The 11868-nt window shown below is 45.1% G+C and overlaps 1 pseudogene; it reads right to left on the reverse strand.

Annotated features, from left to right (window-relative positions):
- Window positions 1-7912: 7912 nt before the first annotated feature.
- Window positions 7913-8747, reverse strand: LOC144591385 (uncharacterized; annotated as a pseudogene).
- Between the last annotated feature and the right edge of the window lie 3121 nt (window positions 8748-11868).

The raw sequence follows: 11868 nt of genomic DNA on the forward strand, positions 1-11868 counted from the left end.
TGTAACCTTTTTAGCTCGTCTAGGCTCTCCGGGCTCGGTGGGGGCCTCGCCGCTGTGTTTAAAAAACATTTTAACTGCCGCCTACTGAACTCTCATCATTTTTCCAGCTTCAAGGTGCAATGAAGTAAAGTAGGCCTGGTCTATTCCCTCGTAATTGTTCTTATGTACCGCCCACCAAAAGTGCATAAAGACTTTATCACTTCATTTGCTGATTTCATCCCTAACACTGTGCCCAACTTTGATCGTGTCCTGATTCTTGGTGATTTTAATATTCATGTATGCTGTCCTGCTAAGCTTCTTGTAAGTGAATTTATACATCTGGTTGAGTCTTTCAATCTGACTCTACTTACCACGGGTCCTGCTCACAAGCTATGCCATACACTCGACCTAGTGTTATCGTCTGGTTTTTCAATCTACAATATGGAAATAATTGATGCGTGCCAGTCAGGTGTTATATTTGATGCATCTCTGTCCTTCACTCTCACCAATTCTCATCTCCCTGTTCGTTGCTCTCGGTACAGCAAATATTCAACTGCCAATAAGTTCTCTGAGGCTGCCATAGCTGCTCCCAATACCTGCACTATTGAGGCTTCTCTGCACTATTGAGGCTTCTCCTGTCTTCGGCATAAACCAACACATGAAGATCCTTGTTATTACGTCACTCATCCCTGTTCCCCAGAGATGCTGCCTGACCTGCTGATTTACTCCACTACACGTGTCATTTACCTGATATCAACATCTGCTCGTCAGAAGAAGGGTCGCGAACCGAAACGTCACCCATTCCTTCCCTTCAGAGATGCTGCCTGTCCCGCTGAGTTACTACGGGATTTTGTGTCTATCTATTGTAGATAATGTATCTGCAGATTCCTACTTCTGACTGTTTCTGATGCTGTGTGAATTCCGCATGTATCTTCCTGCTACCGCGGGGATTTATCCCCTGGGCACCATTGCCCCTCCACGTCCCAAAGACGCAAATTGGCTGATGGAGTAAATGGCCTCCATGATATGGTCGTAAAACAGTTGGGTTGCTGGGGCGTTAGTGGCATTTGAGTGGCATGTAAGGGGATACATTGAGCAGGCGTGCGGAGGGCAAGGGGGCTGCAAAGATTACAATGACAGTCGTATTGACTCGATGGTGCGAATGGTATCTCGGAACGTTAGATGCAATAATATAAACTAGAACACGAGGTAATTTCGAAAATAATTTCCAGTTTCACTGTGACATTAAAAACACTTTATTGAATTATGGATGCCGCCGGACCCGTTGAATTACTTCAGCATTTTGTGTCAATCTTCGGTTATTACGTAAGCCATCTATGTTCACAGAGTTACTGCCTAACCCGCTGAGTCGCTGAAGCACTTTGTGCCTTTTTGTGTTGCTAATGAGCATTTGCGGGTCTTTGTGTTCAACTACAGTATCTTACCCGTCAGTCAGGTGTCTATTCAATAGTTAAGAGACAATGCCATAATTGTGTAATGACCGCCTTATTTGCCTGTAAATGATGCACCTGCCGACTACCCCTTCCTCCCCTGACCTCTGATGCTGTGTGGATTTCGCATGTTCTCCCTGCCACCGCGGGGATTAATCTCGGAGACTCCAGATCACTTCGACGTCCCAAGGACGTTATTAGGTAACAGCGTAAATTTCCTCTATGATGCCGTCAAGGTGTATCGGGGCTATTGTAGCATTCGCGGTAATTAGAGTGCAATTCCAAGGGGTAATAGACAATAGACAATAGGTGCAGGAGTAGGCCATTCGGCCCTTCTAGCCATCATCGCCATTCAATGTGATCATGGCTGATCATTCTCAATCAGTACCCGTCCTGCCATCTCCCCATACCCCCTGACTCTGCTATCATTAAGAGCTCTATCTCACTCTCTCTTGAAAGCATCAAGGGAATTGGCCTCCACTGCCCACTGCGGCAGATAATTCCACAGATTTACAACTCTCTGACTGAAAAGGTTTTCCCTCATCTCCGTTCTAAATGGCCTACCCCTTATTCTTAAACTATGGCCCTGGTTCTGGCCTCCTTCAACATTGGGAACATGTTTCCTGCCTCTATCGTGTCCAATCCCTTAATAATCTTATATGTTTCAATAAGATCCCTTCTCATCCTTCTAAATTCCAATGTGTACAACCCCATTCGCTCCAGTCTTTCAAAAATACGACAGTCCCGCCATTCCGGGAATTAACCACCCCCTCAATAGCAAGAATATCGTTCCTCAAATTTGGAGTAGGGCCCTGTACAACTGCAGAAAGACCTATTTGTTTCTATACTAACCTCCTCTGTCATGAAGGCCAACAAGCCATTAGCTTTCTTCACTGCCTGCTCTACCAGCATGCTTACTTTCAGTGACTGATGAACAAGGACACCCAGATCTCTTTGTACTTCCCCTTTTCCTAACTTGATGCCATACAGATAATAATTTGCCTTCATGTTCTTACCACCAAAGTGGATAACCTCACATTTATCCGCATTAAATTGCATCTGCCGTGCACCTGCCCACTCACACAACCTGTCCAAGTCACCTTGCATCCTCATAGCATCCTGCTCACAGTTCACACTGCCACCCAGCTTTGTGTCATCGGCAAATTTGCTAATGGTACTTTTAATCCCTTCATCCAAGTCATTAATGTATATTGTAAATAGATGCGGTCCCAGCACCGAGCCTTGCGGTACCCCACGAGTTACTGCCTGCCAATCTGAAAGGGACCCATTTATCCCCACTCTTTGCTTTCTGTCTGTCAACCAATTTTCAATAGCTGCGGTCCCAGCACCGAGCCGTGCTGGGCCTACCTCGTCACAGCCTGCCTTTCTGAAAGGGACCGTAAATCAGTACTCTTTGTTTCCTGTCTGCCAACCAATTTTCTAACCATGTCAGTCCCCTACCCCCAATACCATGTGCTCTAATTTGGCCCACTAATCTCCCCTGTGGGATCTTATCAAAGACTTTCTGAAAGTCCTAGCACAATACATCCACTGGATCTCCCTTGTCCATTTTTCTAGTTACATGCTCAAAAAATTACAGAAGATAAGTCAATGGTTTCCCCTTCGTAAATCCATGCTGACTCCGAACGATCCTGTTGCAGCCATCAAAAGTTCCGCAATTTCTTCGTTTATAATTGACTCCAGCACCTTTCCCACCACTGATGTCAGGTGGAGAAGCAGCTGGATGACCCCAGGGCCATCCGGGAATACGAGAGTTTCCTGGACATGACCCACTGTGAGGTTGTCACGCCAAGGATCCAGGTCAAGCGAAGGTGGGAGACCGTGACAAAGGGGAGTAAACATGGACTACAGGAGACCCCGGTGGCTGTGCCTAATACCAACAGGTACGCCTTCTTGGGAGCTGTCGGGGCAGAAGACGCTTCCAGTCCGAGCGGTGGACAGGTCGGTGGTTCCAATCCTGGCAAGGGTACTCGACCGAGGAGACTAACGTCGGGCAGAGCCATAGTAGTTTGTGACTCTATTGTCCGAGGTGCGGACAGTATATTCTGTGGCGGCAGGCGGGACTTGAGGGTGGTATGTTGCCTCGCTGGGCCAGGGTTCAAGATGTCACGGACCAGCTTCAGAACATCCTAGTGAGTGAAGGCGATCAGCCGGACGTAGTGGGCACAAACGACGTCGGAGGAAGAGGAAGGAGGTACGGCAACGTGAGTTTAAAGAGTTAGGAAGAAGGACTTCGCGGGGGGTTATCTCTGGATTGCTTCCTGTACCTGGTTCTAGTGAGGGCAGGAACAGGGAGATAGGGGATATGAATGCACGGCTGTGGGGCTGGTGCAGGGAGCAGGGATTTAGATTTCTAGACCACTGGGATCTCTTCTGGGGTAGAGGTGACCTGTACAAAAGGGACGGGTTACTCCATAACAGCAGGGTGATCAACGCTCTGGCAGGCAGGTTTGCTAGTGCTACACGTGTGTCTTTAAACTAAGTGGTGGGGGGAGGGGTTGACAAATTATAAGATTAAAGATGGAGTTAAAGGGGAAGCGAATACAGGAAAAATTGCAAAAGAGGCTCGAATAAATGGGAAGGAAAGTTCAAGATGGGATAAGAGAGTAAGGTCAGGGCCAATGGTCACCGCTGTGAGAGGGGAGGTGAATACCGAAGTCCAAGTGTTGTATTTGAATGCACGACGTATCAAAAATAAAGTGGATGAGCTTGCGGCTCAGTTGGACATTGGCAAGTATGATGTTGTGAAAATTCCAGAGACATGGTGCAAGTTGAATCAAGAATTAAAATTGGCATGTCGCAAATGTAATGCTACGGTGGTTATGGGAGATTTCAGCATGCAGGTAGACTGGGAAAATCAGGTTGGTACAGGACCCCAGGAAAGGGAGTTTGTGGAGGGCCTCCGAGATGGATTCTTAGAATAGCTTGTACTGGATTTAGTGTTGATTCCGGATTTAGTGTTGATTCTGGATTCTGGATTTAGTGTTGTGTGATGAACCTGATTTGATAAGGGAACTCGAGGTAAAAGAGCCATTAGGAGGCAGTGATCATAATATGATACGTTTTAATCTACAAATTGAGAGGGAGAAGGGAAAATCGGAAGTGTCAGTATTACAGTATAGCAAAGGGGTTTATAGAGCCATGAGGGAGGAGATGGCCATATTTGACTGGAAAGAGACCCGAGCAGGGAAGACGGTGGAACAGCAGGTATTCCTGGGAATAATGCAGAAGGTGCAGGATCAATTCATCCCAAAGAGGAGGAAATATTCTGAGGGGAGTAAGAGGCACCCATGGCTGACAAGGGAAGTCAAGGACAGCATAATAATAAAAGAGAAGAGGTATAACATAGTAAAGAAAAGAAGAGCGGGAAGCCAGAGGATTGGGACTCGTTTAAAGAGCAACAGAAGATAACTTAAAAGGCAATACGGGGAGAAAAGATGTGGTACGAAGGTAAGCTACCCAATAATATAAAGGAGGATAGTAATAGTTTCTTTAGGTGCGTGAAGAGGAAAAAATAGTTAGGCAAGAAATGGTGTTAGGTAGATTGATTGGACTGAAGGCTGATAAATCCCCAGGGCCTGATGGTCTGCATCCCAGGTTAGTTAAGGAGGTGGCTCTAAAAATCATGGACGCATTGGTGATCTTTTTCCTACGTTCTATAGATTCAGGTTCAGTTCCTGTGGATTGGAGGGTAGCTAATGTTATCCCACTTTTTAAGAAAGGAGAGAGAGAGAAAACACGAAATTATAGACCAGTTATACATCGGAGGTGGGGAAGATGTTGGATTGAATTATAAAAAACGAAATTGCGGAGCATTTGGATAGCAGTAACAGGGTCGTTTCGAGTCAGCATGGATTTACTAATCTTCTGGAATTTTTGGAGTATGTAACTAGGAAAATGGACAGGGGAGAGCCGGTGGATGTAGTGTACCTTGACTTTCAAAAAGCCTTCGACAAGGTCCCACATTGGAGGTTAGTAGGACAAATTATAGCACGTTGTATTGGGGGTAGAGTACTGACATGGATAGAAAATTGGTTGGCAGACAAAAAGCAAAGCGTGGGGATAAATGGGTCCCTTTCAGAATGGCAGGCAGTAACTAGTGGGGTACCGCAAGGCTCGGTACTGGGACTGCAGCTTTTACAATATACATTAATGACTTGGATGAAGGGATTCAAAGTAATATTACCAAATTTGCAGATGACACAAAGCTGGGTGGCAGTGTGAACTGTGAGGAAGATGCTATGAGGTTGCAGGGTGACTTGGAAAGGTTGTGTGAGTGGGCGGATGCATGGCAGATGCAGTTTAATGTGGATACGTGTGAGGTTATCCACTTTGGTGGTAAGAATAGGAATATAGGAATAAGAATAGGAAGGCAGATTATTATCTGAATGGTGTCAAGTTAGGAAAAGGGGACGGACAACGAGATCTGGGTGTCTCAGTGCATCACTCACTGAATGGAAGCATGCAGCAGGCAGTGAAGAAAGCCAATGGAATGTTGGCCTTCATGACAAGAGGAGTTGAGTATAGGAGCAAAGAGGTCCTTCTGCATTTGTGCAGGGCCCTAGCGAGACCGCACCTGGAGTACTGTGCGCAGTTCTGGTCTCGAAATTTGAGGAAGGCTATTTTTGCTATTGAGGGCGTGCAGCGCAGGATCACAACGTTAATTACCGGAATGGCGGGACGTTCGTATGGTGAAAGACTGGAGCGACTATGCTTGTATACACTGGAATTTAGACGTATGAGAGGGGATCTTATTCAAACATAAGTTTATTAAGGGATTGGACACGTTTGAGGCAGGAAACATGTTCCCAATTTTGGGGGAGTCCAGAAACAGGGACCACAATTTAAGAATAAGTGGTAGGCCATTTAGAACGGAGATGAGGAAAAACATTTTCAGTCAGAGTGTTGTAATCTGTGGATCTCTCTGTCTCAGAAGGCAGTGGAGGCCAATTCTCTGGATGCTTTCAAGAGAGAGAGAGCTAGATAGAGCTCGTAAAGATAGCGGAGTCAGGTGGTATGGGGAGAAGGCTGGAACTGATTGTGAAAGATCAGTCGTGGCCTACTCCTGCACCTATTGTCTCTTGGCTATTGTCTAAGCTGCTCTAAGAATCCATCTCGCAGGCACTCCACAAAATCCCTTACTTGAGCTTCATTACCAAGCTGATTTTCCCAGTCTACCTGCATGTTGGAATCTCCCATAGCCACTGTACCATTAGCTTTGCGACATGCCAATTTTAATTCTTGATTAAACTTACACCCAATATCCAGACTATTGTTTGGGGGCCACTAGATAACGCCCATTATGGTCTTTTTCCATTACAATTCCTCAGTTCTGTCCATACTGATTCTACATCTCCTGATTCTATGTCCCTTGCTAGGGACTGAATATCATTCCTTACCAACAGAGGGACCCCCACCCCCTCTCCCCACCTGCCTGTTTTTTCTGTACGTTGTGTACCCCTGAATATTCAGCTCCCAGCCCTGGTCCTCTTGTAGCCATGTCTCAGTGATTCCCACAACATCATACTTGCCAATATCTAACTGAGTCTCAAGATCATCCTCTTTATTTTTTATACCTCGCACATTCAAACACAAAACGTTACCTTCGGTATTCACCTCCCATCTCATACCGGTCACTACTGGCCCTGACCTTACTTTCTTATCCCTTCTCGAACTTTCCTTACCATTAATTCGGGAGTCTTTTGCAACTTTTCCTGTAATCACTTCCCGTTTAACTCCATCTTTATATTCCCAGTTTGTCAACCCCTCCCCCCCCCCGCACTATTTAGTTTAAACCCAAACGTGTAGTACGAGCACACCTGCCTGCCAGAACGTTGGTCCCCCTCCAGTTAAGGTGTAACCTGTCCCTCTTGTACTGGTCACCCCTACCCCGGAAGACATCGCAATGGTCTATAAATCAAAATCCCTGCGATTATCCCCTATCTCCCTGTTCCAGCCTTCACCAGCCTTCACCAGCACGTCCTGCTTTTCACTCTTCTTCCTAACTCTATAAACTCACGTTGCAAACCCTCCTTCCTCTTCCTACCGACGTCGTTGGTGGACACGTGCACAACTACTTCTGGCTGTTCACCTTCCCTCTCGAGGATGTCCTGAAGTCGGTCCGTGACATCTTGAACCCTGGCATCAGCGAGGCATCAGACCATCCTTGAGTCTCGCCTGCCACCACAGAATCTCCTGTCCGCACCTCGGACAATGGAGTCACCAATTACTATGCTCTGCCCGATGTCGGTCTCACCGATCGAGTCTCATCGTTGGTATTGGAGCCCACCGACCTGTCCGCCGTACATTGAATGGGCGTGCGTTGGGGAAAGTGATTGAAGGAATACTCTGACGGTCGGCATTGACTGCTTGTTTCCAACCGCACCTCAGAAAAGAAAATGCAATAACACAATGTAGAAGTAAACGTAATTTTGTAAAGAACTTGCTGTTTCACCGTGATATTAAATAGACTTTATTGAATTGCAAAAGAAAACGAATGGGCTTTTAATCACATGTTTTAATTCTTCCCTGAATTTGTTCTGGGACACCCCATAAATAAACGTGTTGGTGCAAGCACTCAGAGCTCTCAGCATATATCCGGACTGTTCTGCAATTGTAAATGGGTCGTTGTTATCTGAACCTAAAAGATGAACGTCTAAGAAATATACACTCATGAAACACACGAAGGTCACCATCCAAAGTAGTACAAAGTTAACCGGATATGGCCAACAATAGAACGATGGACTTCCTTCGGTTCTCCACCTCTTGATCTGCGCCGCTCTCGGCCTTTTTGTTCCGTCGGAGACCGCTCCTCACTCTATTGGCGTGTATAATGTGCTTGATTGTCAGCGCGTTGAGGAGAATAATCAGTAACATTGGTACAACTGGGGTTAAAATCGTTTCGATCATCGAAAGTGCTACCCATATTGGTGTGGTGTAGACGTCTGATGTTATCCAACAGTACCACGCCACGTTGTCAATATTGTATAGAGGTATGAGGAAAAGATACACTGGAATATTTTGAATAATACTTAAGGAACACGTCACTCCTATCACCACAGCCGCAGTTTTCTCAGTGCAATATTTTGCTCGTAAATTCTGGTTACAAATAGTGACAAATCGATCGAAAGTGAAAGTCACGGTTAACCAGACAGACCAATCAATGGAAACACAATTAAAGAAAATGCGTAGCTTACAAATGTGAGATAAGTTGAGGAATGAAAATGGAAAATAGCCATCAGAAATTTCAGAGAGAATTACCTCGAATATCAGTACAATTAAATCAGCTACGGCCATGGATATCAGATAGAGGGTGATACATTTGGAGAGACCACACTTTCTCCGGGAGAGGATGACGATTGCCAACACGTTAGCTGTAGAAACACAAAATTAAATTCACTAACATTCATTGTTCCAAGAGAACTTCACTTTTTGTTCCGTAAACTAAATCCTATCGATGCACTTCGCAAACTAATAATGAACAAAATCCTGCGTCGAATAACATAACTGGACTTCCAAACTCACATCTTACTGAAGGACGATTTTTTAGAAGTCTGATGGGTGTAGTCGATTCAAATGACATGTGATTCCATTTGCTTGACTACAGAGGAATGTGAAGTGTCAGGAATATAGGGTAATTTACTTATCGCAGCCCGGTACCATACCTTATGTTTAAACTTTACACCTCTCGGCGGACCGCTGGGTCAACATTAAACCGTTGTGCCTTTGATGATCGCCCATTTCACATATATTGAATATAGATGTGTGGTGCATCGAGATGTTTTGCACACATCTCTACGGTAAGAGGAATGGCCAGGCTTATATTCCTCGGTATCAATCACAGATTCATTTCGCGATGCCCGTGTGAACGGAAATATAGCATTCAAATAACAAATTCCAGATTCACTTTCTACCCCATTTACGTTACAAAGCGTTAGATTTTTATCAGCTGTTCCCCTCAAGGCAAATGTACAGCAGTGGCGCTGCTTCCTGACAGCTGCAGCGACCCAGGTTGAATACTGGTCACTGGAGTTGTTTGTGTGGAGTTTGCACAGCCTCCTATATTCACGTTGGTATGCCTCCGTGACTGGTTGATTGAGCCAGTGTGGTAACAGTCACCCGGCGCGCCGCGGCCTGTCGCTCAAACAGGTTTTACTTGATCCAGCAATTGCATCCACTCCCAGCTGACTAGAAGCAAATTACAGAATCCAGTTCGCCACAAAGTATCACGCTTTACGGGAAAATCTAGAGCTCCCCGATCATTGGGATGCGGAAGAAACTAGAATTGACCAATGAGTCAACGTTGGCCCAAGGAGAATGTATCAATTCCACCCATGAAACGCCCGAGGTCAGGATCAAACGCGGTCTTTGGCGCTGTGATGCGGAACCTGTACGACCTATGCCCGGTACTCCAGTGTTCTTCTACCAGCGAAATACTGCTGGCTGGTCGATAACTTGTCCATTACATGTCAATATGCGTTGTTGCTAGGGAATCGGCTTCTGGCATAAGCTTTTGGAAAATTGGGTAAAGCATGTCTAAAGAAAATCAGCCGGTGAATCAGATTGCAACTGCCCGCGACACTGACTTGATGGACCGAATTTGCCGCGTTCGAAATTCGCCACTTCGCTCCGATCCCTACCTATCCACGTACATGTCTAAATGGCACTGCATCCACTGACAATGGATTCGATTGAGTCGTTTAGATCTTCGGTGTGAATAGTTGGATTATTTAATCAAGCAATAAATAAGAGCATACGTATTTTTAACAGTAAAGTCTAGACAGCGAAACATCGGCAGGGAAAAATAAGCGGCTTACCGGGAACACCAATAACGACAAGGATAGGGTAGAGAGAGCTGGATAGAGCTCTTAAGGATAGCGGAGTGAGGGGGTATGGGGAGAAGGCAGGAACGGGGTACTGATTGAGAGTGATCAGCCATGATCGCATTGAATGGCGGTGCTGGCTCGAAGGGCTGAATGGCCTACTCCTGCACCTATTGTCTATTGTCTATTGTCTATTGTCTAAAATGTTTTCTACCTGGTTGAGAACCGGGGGTTTCATGCCTAGAGATAATCGACGCTTCCTGTCAGTGGTCTGATAGGTCGTTTGCTTTTAAAGTTAGCAGCTGATTCTCCAGAGAAATCATGTGACGACTAATCAAGGCAAATCAATTGGGATTAGTATTTGGTGATTAAAACAAACAATGTTGGCCAGGTCGCCTTTACAACTGCCAATTCTGGAATTGCGTAACAACTGCCAACACCGTCGGATATTCTATCAAATAGATATGTTATTATTAAATTAAAGAAAAAAATACAAATTATAAATACGAACTTCCATTTCTTAGTCGACATGCATTCTCTGTTTCCTGCAGCAATGTAATGATGAATTGCCCATGTATATCAATGTGCCTATCTAAAGCCTCTTGCACGCCATACTTACAGATCTGGCCACCAGAATCGATGGCAATGCCTACAGGCACCCACCACTCTCTCCAAAAAAACTTCCCCACGTACCTCCTTTAAACTTTGAGCCTCTCACCTCAGGTACTCATGTCCTTTCCAAGGTCGAATATTTGCTGACTTTCTATCCCATCGATTCCTATCATAATTATATATGTTTAAGTGAGACCTGGTATGTGTGTGTGTGTGGGGGGGGGGGGGGGTGTCTGTGTGCATGTTTGTATGTGAGTGTACATATATCTATGTATGTGTGCGTGTGTATATATATATATATATATATATATATATATATATATATATATATATATATATATATATTTATACACACACACACACACACACACACACACACACACACACATATATATATATATATATATATATATATATATACTAGAACAAGTGTGCCCGTTCAAAGCGGGCCCGTTGGGCCCGTCCCCACACCCCCCATTTTATCCTCCCCCAGCCCCACTCTTACTCTCCCCACACCCTCCCCTTGGGCGGAGTCCCACTCCCCGGTCCCCATTCTCATTTCCCCCCCATTTTCTCTCCCCCAGACATACTCTTAGCATCATTTTGGGAGAGAGGAGAGAAGCAAGGGGAGAGAGGAGAGGTGCCACGCTGAAAGGCTTCAATAAATCAGTAGGAGGGGGGTTGGGCGAATTTTTTTGACGTCACACGCTGAAGGCAATTGAAGAAACGGTTTTTGTTTATTATTTTTTTACTAAAACCTCTGTAACTTAAACAATACGAGACCGAATCAAATAAAAAATGATTTTCAAGCAGTGTTCAGCGTGGTGATTAAGGCGGTGCAAAAATCGTGTCGCTACTTTCACCGTTGTTTCCGAAATCAACCGAAATAACTGAGAGAAAAAATATTTTGACTTTTAAACCTCAGTAACTTAAAAAATTGTGGCGCCACGGTTTATCGTTTTGCGGTAATCAGCCGAATCAGT

Source organism: Rhinoraja longicauda, unplaced genomic scaffold (genome assembly GCF_053455715.1).
Source record: "Rhinoraja longicauda isolate Sanriku21f unplaced genomic scaffold, sRhiLon1.1 Scf000970, whole genome shotgun sequence".
NCBI lineage: Eukaryota > Metazoa > Chordata > Chondrichthyes > Rajiformes > Arhynchobatidae > Rhinoraja > Rhinoraja longicauda.